This window comes from Petaurus breviceps, unplaced genomic scaffold (assembly GCF_028583685.1).
Source record: "Petaurus breviceps papuanus isolate PSGF00001 unplaced genomic scaffold, PetGlider_PUasm1.0 90865, whole genome shotgun sequence".
Lineage (NCBI taxonomy): Eukaryota > Metazoa > Chordata > Mammalia > Diprotodontia > Petauridae > Petaurus > Petaurus breviceps.
In genome coordinates, this window is record NW_027187367.1 from 1,128,630 (window position 1) to 1,148,652 (window position 20,023).

Genomic DNA, 20,023 nt, shown 5'->3' on the forward strand with positions numbered 1-20,023 from the left:
GACTTTTTAATGAAATAGAGGACTTCCAGCATTCCTGATGTAGAGACCAGAACTGAGTAGAAACTTCAAAATGCAAACTCAGGAGTCAAAAGTTAGGTAAAATTTTTTACATAAAAGATATTTTTATTTATGTAAAAAGGTAAATATATGAAAGTAATTGGAAGGGATTATACAAGAATGAAGAGTTTACATTCTAATAGGAGAAGTAATAAGTGTCTCCTTAGAGTGACAAAAGTTAGATTAGCAAAAGGTTTACATATTTTATTGTTGTTTTAAATTTTTTTTTAAATAACAAGCAGCTCATGGTTTTATTTGTAAATTCAAAGGGAAATTTTTTTTACTTTCAGTTTTATTCACCTCTTTGGTTCTTAGATTTCTATTTTTATGTTTAATTGAATTATTTGTTGCCTTTCAAAATTTTTAGATGCATACTCAATTCATCAATTTGTTCTTTTTCTTATCTGTTGATAAAAATGTTTAGCAATATGAATTTCTCCTACACACTATTTGGAGAAATCTCTAAAATTTTGGTATGTTGCTGGTTATTGTCATTTTTTAAAAATGAAATTATCCATCATTTCTATGATTTGTTTTTTTCACACCATTATTTTTTTAGGATTAAGTTACTTGGTTTCTATTTAAGTTTGAATTATTTCTTAAAAAGCCCTTTGTCAGTTATAAATTTTATTGCATTGTAGTCCATACAGAATGTGCTTAATTAAAAAAAATTCAAGCTACATGTGGACCAAAGAGATAATCAAAGAAAGGATAGGTCCACAGCTTGGGTTGATGGGATGGTGATAATGGATAACCATGTTATTGCCTCTCTGTCTCTGTCCTTCTGAAGTGTATATCTGCAATCCCTACCAGATTCAAAATCCTTTAACAGTGGATTAGTTCTGCTTCAAAACTATATAGCAAAGAGAGAGAGGAGGAAAGAGAAACTATTTTTCCCTTCTAAGTACAAATTCCCTTTCAATGGCCAGGTTCCTCCTCTACTATTTTTTGTTGGTTTTGTCTTTTTTTTTTAATTAACTTCCTAATGACTAGATGGCTTTTTTCCTATGGACCCAAGAAGCATGACTGATTCTCTCGGTTAATTACTAGATGTGTCCTCTGTGGTGTTAGCTACCTTTATCCAGTGTCAAGACCATATAATTCTCTTAATTGATTAAGGGATTTCTTCACACCTTGTTGAACTGTAAGAAAAATCCCTAATTCTTCCCATACACATGAAAATGTTGAACTTCTCAACTCTTGCATTGTTTCTGTTTTCCCTTCCAAAGATCAGGAATAAGATTGGGATTAGAAAGGGAAAAAAGACAAAAATGATTGATAGGTACTTTAAATAAAAGCAAGCAAGGATATAGTAAGAGAACAACTAGCTCTCAATGAATTCAAGTCACCAGTTGGTTGCTAAGCCTCTATCAATAATCTTTGAAATATTTTGGATAATAAAGGAAGCAGCATGATAAAGTCATATGAGTGCTGGATTTGGAATCAAGAATCGTGGCTCTGCTACTTATTACCTGTCTTGCCTTGGACAAGTCACTTAACCTCTCTGGGCCATACCTTCCTTAGCTTTTGTGACCAAATGACCTCTAAGGTCCCTTCTAGTTTGAAACTCATGAGCTTAGGTGCCATAGATCTAGAAAAAGGCAAATTTTATCCCCATTTTAAAAAATGAAGTGAATGGAATCTACAAATTATAGGATATTAATAATGACTTCTCTTCCTGGATAATCCAATTCCAAAACACATTATTAGAGGGATGACTTATATGTATAGGCCTTTAGAAAAGGAAACACTAAGAATCAGCATGGATTTATCAATAGTGGGTGATATCAAACCAATCTAATTTCTAGTTACAGGATAACTAGGCTGATAGATCAGGGAAATGCTGTAGACAAAACATATCTCAATTTCATTACAGCATATATCAAAATCATACTGTATTGGTAGACAAGATAGAGAGATTTAGGCTACATGATAGTACAATTAGGTGGATTCTGAGCTGGTTGAATGACAAACTCAATGAGCAGACATGAATGACTCAGATAAGAAGTCTCTGGGTAGGGTTGTTGTTCTTCATTCATGAAGAGGACAAAAATGGCATTACTATGTTGGGGTCAAGGTACAGTGTGTTCAACTGTGGCTGATCAGACCAGTATGATCTTAGAAGGCTCTACCACAGTCAGACACAAATAGTCTTTATGAACATTTAGAGTAGAGATGTCTCTAAATTTGTGCATCTCACATTTCTTTTGAGCTACTGTAATTATGCTTTGCTCATACAGCACAACTCGTTTGATGTGAGCACACCATATTGTGTGATCCTGTGTCAGTGTCTCCCATATCTCACAAACAATTCCAAAGTCCTTCAAAGAAACCTTGAGATTGTCCTCATATTATTTCTTCTGACCTCCATGTGAACACTTGCCTTGTGTGAATGAGCTGTCCATAAAATAGTTTTATAGGCAAATGTACATTTGGCATTTGAACGATGTGGTAAACCTATCAGAGTTGTGCTTTCTGCAATAGAGTTTGAATTTTTGGCAGTTCAGCTCAAGAAAGTACTTTAGTGTCTAGTACTGTATATTGCCTGGTGATCTTCAGAATCTTTCTAAGACAATTCAAATGGAAGCAATTCAGTTTCCTGGCTTGGTGCTGGTAGACTGTCCAGGTTTCATAGGCACAAAGACTCTGCAGACCTTCAGTTTGGTAGATAGCCTAATACTTCTCTTCAGAGCTTCCCAAACACTGAACTAGTTCTGGCAATGCATGCATCAACCTCATCATCTATGTGTACATCCCTGAAAGTAGACTGCCAAGGTAAATGAACTTATCGACCACATTCAGAATTTCTCCATTTGCTGTAACCAATGTAACCAATGGATGGTGCAGTGCTGGCTGATGGAGAATGTCTGTTTTCTTGGTGTTAATCATCAGATCAAAATTATCATGAGGAATAGAAAATTGATCCATACTTTGTTGCATCTCAGCCTCAGAGGCTGCATTGAGTGCACAATCATCTGAAAACAAAGTTATGTACCAACTCTCCCTTCACTTTAGTCTTGGTTTGTAGTCTTTTCAGGTAATTTACAATTAATATGGTAGCTGACCTTGCTGATGTTTTATTCTTTTTTGAAGGCATACAACAACATCACTGAAAATATCATGCTGAAAAGCATGAGAGCAAGCACTCAGCCCTGCTTTACTCCATTGGTGACTGGGAAAGCATGAGAGTATCATCCATTATCCAGAACTTGTACAAGCATGCCATTCTGAAACTGACATACATTACTGGTAAAACTTCTTTGGGCAACCAAATTTTGCCATAATCTCCCACAGGCCTTCATGACTGACAGTATCAAAGCCTTGATCAGCTTAACAAACATTGTCTGCAGACCTCTGTTCTGCAATTGACATTTCTCCTGGAGTTGTCAGGCAGCAAACACTATATCAACCATTCCTTAGCTCTTTCTGAAGCTACACTGGCTTTTGAGTGGATTACTATTTTCCAGGTAAAAGATCAGCCTGTTAAGGAGAACTCTGGCAAGAATCTTGTGGACAATGACAGAGAGAGAGAGAGAGAGAGAGAGAGAGAGAGAGAGAGAGAGAGAGAGACCTCCCTGTGAAGGACAACCTATTTCTTCCTTTTTTTTTATTTGGAGGGGGGAAGGCAGGGCTATTGGGGTTAAGTGACTTGCCCAAGGTCACACGGCTAGTAAGTGTTAAGTGTCTGAGACCAGGTTTGAACTCAGGTCCTCCTGACTCCAGGGCCAGTGCTCTATTCACTGCACCACCTAGCTGCCCCTCAACCTATTTCTTGTATAGAAATGGACAATGGAAGCATCATTGAATGCCTGGGGGGAACAACCTCTTCTTGTTATGTAACCTGAAAAATTTCAGTCAGCTTTTATATGAGCAATGGACCCATTTCCTTGCAAGTTTCAGCTCAAATAGAATTGGTACCATGCCCCTTGCCACACAAGAGGATTCTAATAGCATTAAAAACCTCTTCAGTCAGAAGTTTGACTGGAGAGGAATTGACTTTAACCTGAGGTATATGGTCAGTGTGGATTCAGCATTGATTGATGATGGTCTGTTGAGAACACTATGGACATAATCAGCCCATCTCTCCAGGATGCTGTCCCTATCATTAATCAATGTGACAGCCATCAGAACTGAGCAGTTGTGATGCTCCATAGGTCTTTGGCTCAAAGATAACCTTCAGGGCATTATAAAAGTGCTTTGGATTGCTACTATCAGCATAAAGCTGAATTTCATCTGCCTACTCACTGAGCCAAGAATTCTGCATCTCTCTAAGCTTTACTTGCACTTTACTTTTGAAGGAGTTAAATCTGCCTTTATTTTGTTGGTAGACCCTGTGAAGTTTATGTTTTTCATCTAGCAGCTTCTGAATTTTCCCATTGTTTCCATCACACCAATCTTGATGTTTGTGGGTGTACTGACCCAGATGAGGAAATGCAATGTGGTACACCAAATCTTTGAAAGGTGCCCACCCCTTTTCTGCTCCACTGTTGCCAACTGTGTGTTGGCTCAGCTTTCCCTCCAAGTTAGCTATAAAGTTCATGCTCATAGAAGCACTCTAATCTCTTGACATTAAGTCTTCTGGTAGTCCTTTTGATTTGGGGGTTACCAGTTTTGTTGAATGCTAATGTTTAGCTTGGAAAGGATAATCCTATGATCTGTCCAGCACTCTGCATTGCACAATGCCTTAGTCATTCTCAGGTCCGGTCTGACTTTTCTCCTCACAATTACATGGTGTATTAAATACCATTGTTTGCTGTAAGGATGCATCAATGAAGTTTAGGTTAATGGAAGATAGTGTTGGTGATGAGAAGACCATAAAATGAAGGGTTGTAATAAATGACCTCTAAGGTCTCTCCTAGCTTTAAATCTCTATCCAATAATCCTTTTCTTATGTCTCCATTTTTTCACAGTAATCTTATCAGCTCCCATGGGTTCAACTATCTTATCTGTCCATATGACTCCCACATCTGTATGTCTAACCCTCATCTTTCTCCTAAATTTCAATCCCACATCTCCAACTGCCTCCCAGAAAGCTCCTCCTATATGTTTCATAGGCATCTCAAACTCAACATATCCGAAATAGAACTACTCATTACCTTAGTTGTGAGGGTGAAGGGAGCAGATGGAATAAAGGACTTGAGGAGAAGGGGAATAATTTCAGTTAGTTGCTTTAGATTTCATATTAGAGAGTCAGTCAAGGAAGAATAAAATAATTGTTTTGCAGCATTGGTGCCCAGTTAAGATGAAGTAACAGAGATTTGTGGTGGACCCAACTGATAAGATGATGTGACTTCTTCCAATAGCATTCAGTAGGATCCAAGTAGAATTGAAGGCTGATGTAACTCAGTGTTGGGTTTGGCAAGATATTAGTGATTATAGGACACGGGGATAAGGATTTCAGTGATAGAATACAGCGTATGGTTGACCTGACCAACCATAGGTGAAAAATGAAGGAAAGCTCGTGATGTCATAAATCAAAATTTTGACATGGTAGTAAAAACCAAAAAAAGTATGTTGTACTAGGCAAAGAGAAGAATTCCATTATCCCCTCATCAGACCACACTTACAGTACTTTTTCTGTTGTGTTTGCTATATTTTTAGAAGCTCATAAACAAGCTAGAGTACATTGAGAAAAAGGAAAAGCAGTACAGCTCTAGGACTAGAAACCGTGCCATATCGAGATCAAATGATGAGACTGGGGATGTTTCCTTTGAAGAATAAAGAGGAGATAGGATTGTTGTCTTCAGTTATCTGAAGGGCCATTACATTTAGAAGGATGACATTTGTTCTCCTTGACCCCAGAGAGCTAAGACTAGAAACGATGTGTGGGAAATGCAAAGAGGCAGGTTTATATAAAAATTTGCTAACCATTTGAGCTGTGCAGAAGTGGGAAGGAATACTCAGGAGGTGGTAGTCTTCCCCTAAAGGCTGTATGAGCATTTGTCAGGGAAGTTTTAGACTGATCACATAGTTTTCATCTCTGTGCTCATCCTTGTCATTCTTCCCTGATGTACTCTAATTTGTCTATGTTCCTGCTAATTTTTTTAAATTTAGAAAGTGGAATGTTGAAATACACAGAGCAATATAGGAACATCAATATCACCACCTTCACCCTTGTCTCACAATAAGAGTTGGCCCTTCTCTTATATCAAAGCAAACATTTCTACATGCACAAGTGATCCCACTCCATCTCATCTTCTCCAGAAAATTGCCCTCTCCATTTTCCTTACCTTCCCACTGACCTACAGTCTTTTCTCATCTACTTGTCCGGTTCCTGGCATATGTAAGATGCTTAAAAATGTTTATTGGAATGACATGGGAAATAAAAAGATTTAAAATTAAAGCCACTTTGTTACCTATGGAGCAGGCATTCCAGAGAGCTCAGTAGAAGGGTTGTGTCAATTTAAAATGTGGGATTGCAGGGGGAAAAGGGTGTGAAGGGAATGGAAATAAGGGATTGGATAGTGGGGGACAGAGTTTGAATGATGACAGTCAGTTGGGGGTTGAAAATAACTGGGATGGGGAAACTATGATGGGGGTAGAATTTGTTATTCTTTGAAGAATGAGTTAGGGCAGATTTTCATTGAAACGTTTGGACATAGGGGTTCAGCCTTAAGGTGTAATCCTGCCTTAGGCAGTACAGATAACTAGGCAAGGACTGTAAGCTAGAAGCATATTATTCCCTTTTCCCCTAGTGAAGAGAGCAGACTTACAGAAATAATTTTTCCCCTCTTCCCCAATAGGGAGAAGTCTAGTGATGCAATTGTGTTTTCCCTTTTCCTAAGGGAGACAGGAAATACAACAGGAGACATGATGTGATGGAATGTAGGGGGCAATGTTGAGGGCTAGCTCTGAGGGGTCTGCCATGGTTATGAATCCAGGCCAATAATCCCCTTGAACCTTGTTCCCACCTGCCTGGGCCTGCTATATTTCAGGATGTTGACTTACTACCCCTGTTATTCATCCCCCGTGCAAAGGAGGCTTGGAACAAATGTTCTGGGCATTCCTGAGACCCTGGCCACTTAAGCAATATAGATAAAGTAGTGATGCATGAGATAAGAAAGCAAGGAAGTGTCCCCACAGGAGTAGCCTCTGGCAAAGTTGCAAGTTAGGTGCCTCATGTTGCAAACTACACGAAGTTTCCCATGAGAAAGTATGATGTAAGTGCTTTAGCTATAATATATAAACTTTGAGACTTGCTTAGCATGCATGCAATAAATGTATGAATGATTCCAATCTCCGCCTGGCTCGCATCGATCCTTACACACTCTCCCATATCATGCTGCGCCTCATTGATGCAGGCATCAAGTGGCATCTGAGAACAGGGACCTGAAAGATGGTACACAGAGAGTGGCCCCTTGGAGCTCCGGAGAAAAACCGTCGTGCTATCAGCAGAACAAGGTCCTTATTGGGGCGGGGGGAGGGAATCAGTCAATGGAGGTGCAGATACACACAAAATACACTGTCTCATCAGGACAGAAGTCCCATCAGGACAGAATACATGGTACACAATCTGGCAAATACACTGTCTCATCAGGACAGAATACATCCCCACAGTCTTAGGGTAGCAGTGGTCACCAGGCTAATACGAGTATATGTTAGGGAAATAATAATAGACAAAGTAGCAATAGCAAAAAGACAGATAAGTAAAAATCAACAGGCACAGAGAGAAATTAACACTCCAGTTTACTTTTGATTTGACGCTCAGGCTTGACCTTCGGTTTTTGGCGCACAGCCAAGACTAAAAATGGGACAGGTACAAGTCAAAGTAGAAACTGAGAATGTTATCTAAGACTTTTCAAAAGAATAGTAAAATAAGGAGGATTACTTATCACTAACAGTCAGTTACAAGAATTTTTGGAATGTGTAGAGCAGAGCAGGATGGTAGTTTTGGTAACAGGGTATACAGCAGGGACACAGAGGAGTTAGAGGCTTATGGAGGAGGGACTCCAGCATTTCCCCATTTCTGCCTTTTTTTTCTATGGAATATATTAATTATATGTTTAATATCAGAAATGAAAGTGCCAGGGGTGGCTCAAACCATTCACTGTGATACAGCTGTCTTTGTTAGAAACAGATAAAAAGAAAATGATCAAGTAAGCTTTGCCTGGCCTCTGTTATCATTCTGGAGGACCAAGCAAAATGTCTGATTTCTGCAAACAATCTTTAATAATTTCTGAGTGCACTCTTCCTGTCATTTTCTGTCTATTTTGTTTATGTGTCTCTGTGTGAATGAGTGTGTGAGAGTAATTTGTCATTCTATAAGATTTAAAATGCAGCTGGACTGCTGGACTTTCCTTGGAATGTTATCTCTTTCACTCTCCCTCCCTTCTTGCCTGCCAGAACACAAGTGGTGGGCTGGAAAAAGTAGAAAGAGTATTTTATTATATATAGTATTGGCAAGTTGAAGAGTGTAGAAGTGTCAGGTCAGAATTAGAAAGAAATTTAAGCATGTAGCAAAGAGAGAAACTGGGTAGGAAGTTTAAGAAAGGTATAAATTATTTGCATAAAAGTGTGAACAGAAGTTTTAAGATTTTTTTTTAAAGGGTTTGAAAATCTCTTCCTTTCCACTCCAACTCCAGTCAAGTTGAGTGCCAACAAAGAGATAAGATAAGGGAATTTTCCCCTCAGATAAAAGAGGCAAATGGATGAGCATTTAGCCATTTCTTGCCTCACCTATTAGAGAAAAATGTGTATTGGAATTTTACTAAAAGTCAATTGAACTCATTCTGGTTATTTTAGGGAATGTGAAAAAGTATATAGTGTCACTCCTAACTTGATGCTAAAGGTAAATCAGAATTTATTATGCTATTTGGCACTAAGGCAAATTGGAATATTGCTAAGATCTGATAAAGAAACATTTAAAAGGTAAAGACTTCAAACTCCCCAATTTGGGGGAGTTTGGGACAAGGTGCGCCTCTGGGGTTTTCCAAGTCCTATTCCCTCTAACTGGAAGGTTAAAAGCTTTTCATTTTCTAAGAAAATTTTAGAAATAAACATAGCACTGAAGTTTGCTGAAGTACAAGTTAAATTAATTAAAACATTTTACAAAAATTTGTTAAAGCCTTCCATCCCTGTTCAGATTAAAAAGAGAGAGTGCTGTAGAGCAATAGGGCCCATACATTTCTAAACAAACAGATGAACCTCTGCATTAAAAACCTCTAAATCCACAACCAGACTCTGTAGCTATGAGGGGGAGAGGAGAAAAACTTCTGCACCTGATAAGCCCAATTTTCTATCAGTAATTTTTGCAAGTGATAATTTGGAAATACAATTAATGTCACAATGTCATTGTGTTATTATGGTCCTCCTAAATTGTAGTAAAATTCTATTATATAGTAAAAATTGAGGGATCATTGTAAGCCAGAAATAGTGTTTAATAAGCAAATTTTTAATCTGAATTTTGTTGAAACTAAAAGATAGAGGAAAAGCTTGTGTTAAAACAGTTATGTGATTTACGTCTTATAACGTGTGTGTGTGTGTGTATTCCATATAGGAAACCAGGTATTTACACCTTTACTTGTAGTTAAAGAGGAGGTTACAGCTAAAACAATTTGGCTATAAGATATGGAAATTATTACCTAAGTTACTTTACCGTTTTTATGCTAAAACCTAAAGTTGTTAATTGATTACTGTATGTAGAAAGGAGGATACTGGTGAAAACTTTATTTGGATTAATTCTGCCCATTCAGACCATTCCTCCTGCATGTATGAGATTTGATAAAGCATGGGTATCACCACCACCCCCTTCCTAAAGTCCATCTCAGTTATTCTTATTTTGTAAAACTGCCAGGGAAACTATCTCTAGAGGCAAGATCATTCAGCCTGAGAAAGGAGCTTGTTTTAATTATGTAGTTCCTAAATCTAACTTGCTAAGAAAGTTGCAAAATATTAAAAAGATTTCTAACAATTGGCTTTTACACCAGGACATGTTAAAATTTGAGAAAGAAAAACATTAAATGAAATTCTTTATGTAGAAAAAAACCTAGTAAATCTTTATTATTTATTACAGCTCCATGGGAATAAAATTAACATATAATTGGATATGAGCTGTGAATTGATGAAAAAAATTGATACTTAAAATAAAAGGCATTTTAGACTATATTTAATTCACATATTCTTATTTTTTTCTTTCTATAGCAAAATTTCTATGATCAGAATAGGCAGTAAAAGATATGAACCCTTTGGTGTTAGCTTTATGGGAAATCTAATATTTTTCATCTAGAATTAGAACATATACAGAAAATTTTACAAACTACTTAAGGATCACCTTAAGAAGATTATAAAACTAATAGCTTTTAAAAGTACTGTGATTAGATTCTATTACTATCTGAAATGAACTAGGAATGTAGTTTGGTAATAATACTTTGGGAATTTATGTTACTTAAGGACATTTTACATCAACTTGGTTTAAATGAATCTTAAAAGTTAAAAACTGTGCTCTACCTGTGTTACCTCTATTACTCCTCCACTAATTATCATTAACCCACAGGGAATGGGTGTAACTCCTATATACATGTTACAATCGATACTTTTTCTTCTTTTACTTTTGCTTCCCTGCAGACAGGGGAAGCAGTAAAAAAAATGTAACCAACCATTTGTTACAGTATTTTGCTTCAATGGGCTTTCTAAAATAATTGAAAGCTGATAATGCTCCCTCCCACAATAGCAATTTGTTTCAATCTTTCTGTGATTATTTATCAAATAAAATTAATTACAGCATACCCCTTATAATAAAGATATTAAAACCTATTTACTAATATAAAAAGGGGGGACTTGGTCAAATACGCCACAAAGGTAATTTAGCTACTGCTTTTTACACCCCTCAAAATTTTTTTTATATATTGCTAAAAATTAGTATACACTAGCAGTAAAACAATGCAAAAAGTGCATACTCCCCAAAATGAAGGTTATCCAAGCAGAGATATGGGAAGGGCCTGCCCCTTAACTAATGGGGAGGAGGGGGGAAGGCTGTGCTTATATCTTTTCCAGAAGCCAGTGATGGTGCCAGAACAGAAATATCAGGGCATGTACTCCAACTCACCCAGAAGATGAAACAGCTCTGACAACAAAAGAAGAAATCACAGAGATGAAACTTGGGAATAAAGAAGAGGTCTCCAAATGTAGCCACTACACATAAAGCTGTGCCCACATGGGGGCAGATTGAACATTTATTATATCAAGCCAAAGAACTGAAACCTGTTACCCCAGGATTTGTGTTTCTTGCTATAGCGTGATTTCAATACAAACTGAACTGGTTACATCCTGATTTAAATCCTGAGACATATACACCTATCTATGTATGACTCCTATGTATGACATATTACTTGCATTAATTGTGCTTTTACTCAAATTATTCTGATAGAGATTTGTTGTAGTAATTGTTGGCCAATGTTCATTTGCTTTTTTCCAACTAATCTTCACTCTTGCTGGGTATTGAACATTAGGGGGATATACATTACATAAAATTTCTGATCTCTTAAAAAGAGGGGAAAGGTTTGTACTATTGTTGATAATTTCAACCTCTGTATCTACTTAGAAAAAAAACTGCACAATATGTTAATGAATTATAAACAATGTTTCTGTAGCCTTTATGTCAGGACAGAATGTAGATAAGGATCTTTTGTATACGATCAATGTATTAGAACAATTAGTATTGTATTTAGGTGATGAGTCCAAGGCCTTAAAAACTCTTAAAACCTCAACTGTTATTCAGATGTGATTGTAAATATACATATATTTGTGTAACTCTTTTACTATATATTAACTCTTATTCTAATCTTTTTTGGGGACAAAACATATGCCCAACTTCTTGGTGTTTAATATGATTCAAGCATTACAAAGTATATCAGAAAACATCCAAAATCATCATCACTCTGGAATTGATCCAGGAACATTGCCAACACAATATTATCAACATTGTTAAAGTTATCTCCTTTTAATTTGATGTCTATGATTTTACATATTTTATCTGCATTGATTATTGTATTATTTTCTTGTACTTGCCTTCCTGCAGTGACCAGACTGATGTCACAGCCTTTGTAACCATTATCAACTCAAAATGTATGAACATAACTTTTAAAGGTCAGGGTTTATATTGGAACGTTACTTGTAGAAATTGTAATCTCACACAATGTATTACTAGATGTCAACAGTATGTAATGATAGTAGAATGCAAAATTGCAGTGTAACTATCACTATATTTATATTTGTGTAACCCCAATTCACTACAATTACACTTTGGTAGAGTGGACATTAATCAAGAATCATCCTGCAGGAGTATGGAACAATAGTGCTCTTGTAGTTATTAACACTTGAATGTGCTAACTAAGGCAATCCATAATATTGATCAGCTATATCCCTGGGGCCAACCCTGCTGAATTGGTCAACCAAATTCTACATAATTTGGACCTTAAAAATCTTTTCTAAAATATACCCTCCATGCTTCTCCACCTGCTCTCTTGGCTAAGTGTTTGGGTGGTGTCATGCCTTATTCTGCCATGCCTCCCTCACTTGATGGAGTCATGGGTAACTGTGATGGGCACAGAGATCCATAGCCTCAAACTGCTTGCTAAAAGAAAAGGGGGAGATGTAGGGAGTGATGTTGAGGTTTAGTTCTGAGCAGTCTGTCATGGGCATGAATCCAGGCCAAGGACCCCCTTGAGCCTTCTTCCCATCCACCTGGGCCCGCTATATCTCAGGATGTTGATTCACCACTCCCCATTACTCATCCAGGAAAGGGAGGCTTGGAATATTCTGGTCATTCCTGAGACCCTGGCCACTTGAGCAATGTAGATAAAGAAGTGACACACAAGGTAAGAAAGCAAGGAAGCATCCCACAGAAGTAGCCTCCAGCAAAGTTGCAAGTTAGGTGCATCATGTTGCAAACTACATGAAGTTTCCCATGAGAAAGTATGATGTAAGTGCTTTAGCTATAATATATAAACTTGGACCCTCAGATGCTTAGTTGAGACTTGTTTAGCATGCATGCAATAAATATATGAATGCTTCCAGTCTCTGCCTGGCTCGTGTCCATCATTGCACACTATTCCATCTTGTGCTGTGCCTTGTTGATGCAAGCATCAGTGGAATAGTATTTTCTTCTTTCACTCTAAAAGTTGAATTACTGGTGCTCAATGGAACAGTATTTTTTTTTCCTGTGGGAAACAGGAGACTAGAGTATAGACCTGTCACAATGGCAGGGAAGGAAATGCTATCAAGTCTGTGAATTCTGAGCAAATATTCTAGAGGTCCAGGCAGACTGAATTTAAGGGAGTTGTCCAACAAAGAGAAGAGACTGGCTAGCTGACTGAGCATTTCAGATACCTTTCTAGAGATGTCTTCTAGCTTCCCTATCATTTCTCAGGGTTTTTAAGACCATCTTGGTCCCTGGCATTCAGAACCTAAGCCACATATCAATCTAAGTGTGTTAATGATCCAGGTCTACAAATCTTTTGAAATTAATAAGAAAATGTTATTATTTCTGAAATAGTTGCATAAGGAGTTTGATGGTTTATGCAGGCTTCTGGATGTTTCTCAAATTTTTTTCCTTGACTATGGTTAACTAGCTTAACTTTACATATTTCTCTACTCTTGATTCTCTTGTCCCCTTGTCCTATGCCTAGCCAAACCTCAACTCTAGATTGCCCTTAACCATCACCTTTTCTGCTGTTGAATGTTGCTGAAGGAAGTCACACAATCATGCTAACTGGATCTACTAAAATCTTATGCTATCTGATCTTTTTTTCTTTTTGAAAAAAGTTTTCATAGATATTTTCTATCTCTTACATCATCATAGTTATTGTAAATATCCCTCCCTCTCCCTCTCCCAGAGGGATGTATGACAAACAGTGTTTTTAAGAGAGAAAAAAAACAACAACACATTGAAAAAGTCTGGGACAGTGTGAAATGGGTAACACCTATAGACCTTCCCCCCTGCAGAGATGGGCTGAGAGGTAAGCTCTTATTGATCTTTATAATTTTGCTACATTTACTTTTTGACTGTCCTATCTGTAGTCATTCTTTCCATTTACATTGTTGTAGTTACTGTGTTGATTGTTTTCTTGGTAGTGCTTACTTAACTCTGACTACACTCGATGCACTTCACAATTCGTATAGATCTTTCCATGTCTTTCTGTATTCATCACACACATCATTTCTTGCAGCATAGCAATATTCCATTATTCCATTACATTCATGTACAGCTTGATTAGCCATTTACCAATGGATGTGAATCTACTTTGTTTCCAATTCTTATATACTATCTAATCTTAACAAAACTCTCACTGCTAAAAGGCAATTCTTTTACTCTTTTCCAACTAATTCCCCACAAAAGTAGGTTCAAACCTTCTCTTCTCTCTTTAAGCCTTTTGCTACTACCTACCCATCCCCATTCCCTTCTCTCTCAACAGAAGTCCTGATACCATACTTTACTGAGAAAATAGAGGCTTGACCATCCTCTTTTCTCTGCCTTATTTCTCACAATTTCTTGACATCATCCCTTCTTCTATATTATACAGTTATCTTTGATAAATCCATGGTCCTTATCTTCACCAAGATCAACTCCTTCATTTAATCTTTGATCCCATTCCCTTCTGTTTCCTCTCGCAGATTGGAACCTCCTCTTTAATCTTCAATCTCTCCATACCTATTGACTCTAAGAGTATGTTATAGAGTTGTTAACATACCTGGTTGTCAGGCTCCAAATCCTCAAGAATCTTCTATTTCAGTGGACTCCAAAGAGGGGTGCCCAAATCCTAGGATATATATGAAAGGATCCCTAGGGGAACATCTAGCTGGACCAAGCATGAAAAATAGATTGAATCTAACTCTTGAGGGTGATTGATAATCACAGAGCATATTTCCAATACAATTCTAGTCTTCCTTCTTCCTCATGTGTCACCAGTGCCATAGTGAGCTGATCTGGGAGTCAGAGTAGGTATATGCTAGGGGAAGGGAGATAAAATTTCCCATGGCCACTTCTGCAGCTGATGCAAGTACCCATTTCAGTGGTTATAACCAAACTACTGTGATAACAAGACACAAACTAGAAAGAGAATGATGTGGAAATGGCTACAAGCGAAGCCTCAAAGAAAAATGCAGGTTGGACACAGTTCCCTCCACCCACCCTCCCAAAAAAATTTAATTTCAGGAAGTCAAATAAGAATAATAAGAATGATAGAAGAAAAAGTGGGAAAAGAAATGAGATCAATGGAAGAAAGTTATGAAAAGAGAATTAACAACTTGGTAAGTGGCAGAAAATATTAAACAAATAAACACCTTGAAATCAGAATTGTTTAAATGGCAAAAGAGGTACAAAACCTCACTGACAAAAATAACTACTTAAAAAGCAGAATTGGTCAAATGGAAAAAGAGGTACAAAAACTCACTAAAGAAAATAAAACCTTTTTTTTTTGGAGGGGACAAGGCAGGGCAATTGGGGTTGAGGGACTTGCCCAAGGTCACATGGTTAGTGAGTGTTAAGTGTCTGAGGCCAGATTTGAATTCAGGCCCTCCTGACTCCAGGGCTGGTGCTCTATTTACTACACCACCTAGCCACCCCGAGAAAATGAAACCTTAAAAATTAGAGCTGAGCAAGTGGAAGCTAATGATTATAAGAGACATCAAGAAAGAATTTAAAAATAAAAAGAATAAAATTTTTAAAAGAACATGTGAAATATCTCATCAGAAAAACAACTGACCTGGAAAATAGATCCAGGAGAGATAATTTAAGAATTATTGAAAGCCTAGATTTAAAAAGAGTGTAGGCATCATATTTTAAGAAATTATGAAAAAACCGTTCTTATATCCTAGACCCAGAGGATAAAATAGAAATGGAAAGAATTCACTGATCCTCTCCTGAAAGAGATCCTAAAATGAAAATTACCAAAAATATAATAGCCAAATTCCAGAGCTTCCAGGTCAAGGAGAAAATACAGAAAGTAGCCAGAAGAAAAAAAAACATTCAAATTCTGTGGAGCCAAAGTTAGGATTACACAAGATTTGCCAGTTGCCACATTAAAGGAGCAGAGGGCTTAGAATATGATTTTCTAGAAGTTAAAGGAGCTATGATTACAACCAAGAATAGCCTATCCAACAAAGCTAAGTATAATCCTTCAGGGGAAAAGTGAATATTCAATGAAAAAGAAGACTTTCAAGCATTCCTGATGAAAAGACCAGAGCTGAATAGAAAATTGACAGTCAACACAAGACTCAAGGAAAGCATAAAAAGGTAAACACAAAAGAGAAAAAACATGAAGGATATAATAAGATCAAACTGTTTAAAATCCTATATGGGAAAATGATACATGTAACTCCTAAGAGCTTTATCATTATCAGGGCAGTTAGAAGGAGTCTACATAGAAAGAGAGTATGGATATGAGTTGGTTATGGGAAGATGAAGGAAACCTCTGCTGACAATGCCAGACCCAGGTGTGCTTCAGAGATGTGGTGCAGGCAAGAAAGAACCAGCAAATGCCTGGTGAATACAAAAACAATGGAGTGGGGAAACCATTGGCTGTGGTCACTTACAGGAGGCAAGTGATCTTGGTTCCAGTTCCAGGCTAAAGGGAAGAACTGAAGAAGGATCTGAGAACAGAGGCTCCATCCTCCATACCCCAGGACTAGAGGTGATTGTAAAAACTAAGCTACTACAAATTTTTAAAATGCACAACAAAGGAGAAGATATGGGAGACAGCAGATTGGAGGAGGAGATATCCTGTGGGAGTGCTATTTTGGGGTTGTGAGTAGGGGATAAACGGGGGGAAAAATTGTAACTCAAAATCTGGCGGAAATGAATGATGTAAACCAGAAGTTAATAAAGTATTTGAAAAAAAAAAAGAGAAATGTTACAAAGGTAGAATCCACAGGACTTGGCAATAGAATGAATGTGAATAATGAGAGAGAGTGAAAAGTTAAGATTTATTCCTAGGTTGCTAATCTGGGTGAGTGGGCCCACAAAAGAAAGAGCAAAGTTAGGCTTGGGGACAAAGTTGTAGGCATATAAGGAACAACTAGTTCAAGATGTCCAAGAGGTAGTTGAGGGTGTGAGGCTGGCCATAAGATAGAAGCTATATGAGTGTATATGGTATATATAATGTAAATGGTATATGCATATAATGGAATACTATTGTACTATAAGAAATGATGAGCAGGAGGATTTCAGAAAAACCTGGAAAGACTTATACCGTGTTTCCCCGATAATAAGACCTATCCCGAAAATAAGCCCTCCCCTTACTGTGTAAGATTCCTCTAAAATAAGCCCTCCCCTGAAAATAAGCCCTATTGAGATTGCTACTGTCGTGAAGGTGATCCCTGCGCTACATGCTACATTACGGTACCCTCTGTATGCACCGTCCCCCCCCCCCCAAAATGCACGCCGTGCTCCAAGCTGCATCCAATCAGAGCTGCAGCAGTGAGCATGTCATCCTGTTCTTCCCCAGTGATTTGCTTATTGAATAAAGGTACATTTTTTTGTTCACATTTACCTGCTTATTAAAATTGCTGTCAATGTTCATTAAAATAAGCCCTCCCCTGAAAATAAGACCTCTGGTGTTTTTCTGTCCAAAAAAATAATAAGACAGTGTCTTATTATCGGGGAAACATGGTAAGAGCTGATGCTGAGCAGAACTGGAGACCACTGTACACAGTAGCAGCCACATTGTGCAATGACTGACTTTGATAGACTTAGATCTTCTCAGCAATGCATAGATCTAAGACAACTCCCAAAGACTCACGACAGAAAATGCTATCCACATCTAAGAGAAAGAACTTTGGAGTCTGAATACAAATGGAAGCATACTATTTGCTCTCCTTTTCTCCTATTGTTTTATACTGTTTATTCTTTCTTGTGGTTCCTCCCATTAGTTCTAATTCTTCTTTACATCATAAATAATGTGAAAATATGTTTAATATGAATCAATTTGTGGAGCCTATATTAGATTGCATGCTGTCTTGGGGAGGTGGGAGGAGAGAAAATTTAAAATTCAAAATCTTATGAAAGTGAATGTTAAAAACCAAAAATTAATTATATTCAAAAATATAGAAGTTGTGACTAGAAAAAAATAGATTTGGGCATCATTTGAATAGAGATGATAATTGAATCCATAGAAACTGATGAGATCAACAAGCAAAATAATACAGGAAAAGATAATAAAGCCCAGATCAGAACCTTGGGAAATATCCCTGGTCAATGGACACATTACTTGGATGATGATTGAGCAAAGAAGACAGAGTAGTGGTCAGATGGGTAGAAAGACAATCAGGAAAGATCAGTGTCATGAAAATTTCAAGGGAAGAGACTCTCAATTATAAGAGGGTGATCAATGGTGTTAAGGGTAGAAGATCCAGCCTCAGACACTTAACACAAAAACTAGCCATGTGACCTTGGGCAAGTCACTTAACCCCAACTGCCCTCCAAAAAGCAAAAATTAAAAAAAATAAATAAAAAGGGTAGGAGAGAGATTAAATGGGATGAGGACTGAGAAAATGCTATTTAGACTTAACACAAGATCATTTGTAACTTTGGAGAAAGCAGTTTCAGTTAAATGAGGAGGTAAAAAAAAACAAGATTGGAGAGTTAAGGATAGAATGAGAGGAAATGAAGTATATGCATTAATTTTGGATAGCTTCTGGGGGCAGAGAAAAGATGGCAGAGTAGAAGCAGGACCTTCCCACAGCTCCGGGTTCCACCTTCCCCAATCCATGTAAAAAGGGGACTCTAAACAAACTTTGGAGCTGCAGAACCCACAAAATGACACAGAGATGCTAACCTCCCACTGAGGACAGCCCAGCAGGCCTGCAGGAATTGGCCAGCGCAGAGCTCTGGGAGCCAAGCCCAGCCCCACCCCAAGGCTTTAGCCCCAGGGTGGGCCTGACCAGCCACGGCCAGAGGGACTCCAGATCAGCAGCAGCTGTGGCCATTTCCAGATTTATCAACACATAGATGCAAAGGACAAAGTGAGAGGTCAGTGCAGTCTGGACTTTGGGACCCAGTAAGTGGGAGTGCGTGGGTTTTGTCCCTGGGGCGAGAAGCCTCTGAGATGCTGGCACAGACAGCCAGCACCACAGGGCAACTTCAGCTCCTGGCCTGCAGAGTGTAGGGGGACCAAGCACCAGTCTGAGGGGTTATCGCTCTTGCTTTAACCTTCTTGGATCTGCGTTGCAGTCTAGGGTGGAGGTCCTGGGGTGTGTGTCCAGCTTGCCAGAGCATGGGGAGACCTCAGAGAGGGCACCCATTTAATAGCTACAGCAGCTGAGAAAACCCCAGCGTTTGGAACGAAAGCTCCCCTGTCTGGTGACAGAGTCCTACTGTGGCAAAAAGCTCGGGGGTCAAGTGACTGAGGGGTGACATGACCAGACAAAGGAAACAAAGCAGACAGACGATTCCAATGTTAGACTCCTATTTGGGGGACAAAAAAGAGCAAAGCATGGAACAGGAGGGAGATAGTGAAGTCAGAACTCCTGCACCAAAAGCTTCAAAGAAAAATATGAGCTGGTTACAGGCCATAGAGGACCTTAAGAAGCAGATAAGAGAAGTGGAGGAAAAATTGGGAACAGAAATGAGAACAAAGCAAGAAAATTATGAAATGAGAGTCAACAGCCTGACTGAGGAAAATACTACCTTAAAAAAAAGACTAACTCAAATGGCAAAAGAGGCTCAAAAAGCCAATGAGGAGAAGAATGCCTTAAAAAGCTGAATTTGCCAGATGGAAAAAGAATCTCAAAAGCTCAATGAGGAGAATCATGGTTTCAGAATTAGACTGGAGCAAATCGAAGCTAATAACTTTATGAGAAATCAAGATGCTGTTTAACAGATCCAAACAAATGAAAGAATAGAAGGCAATGTGAAATATCTCATGGCAAAAACCACTGACCTGGAAAATAGATCCAGGAGAGATCATTTAAAAATTATTGGACTACCTGAAAGCCATGATCAAAGTAAGAACCTAGAAATCATCCTCCAGGA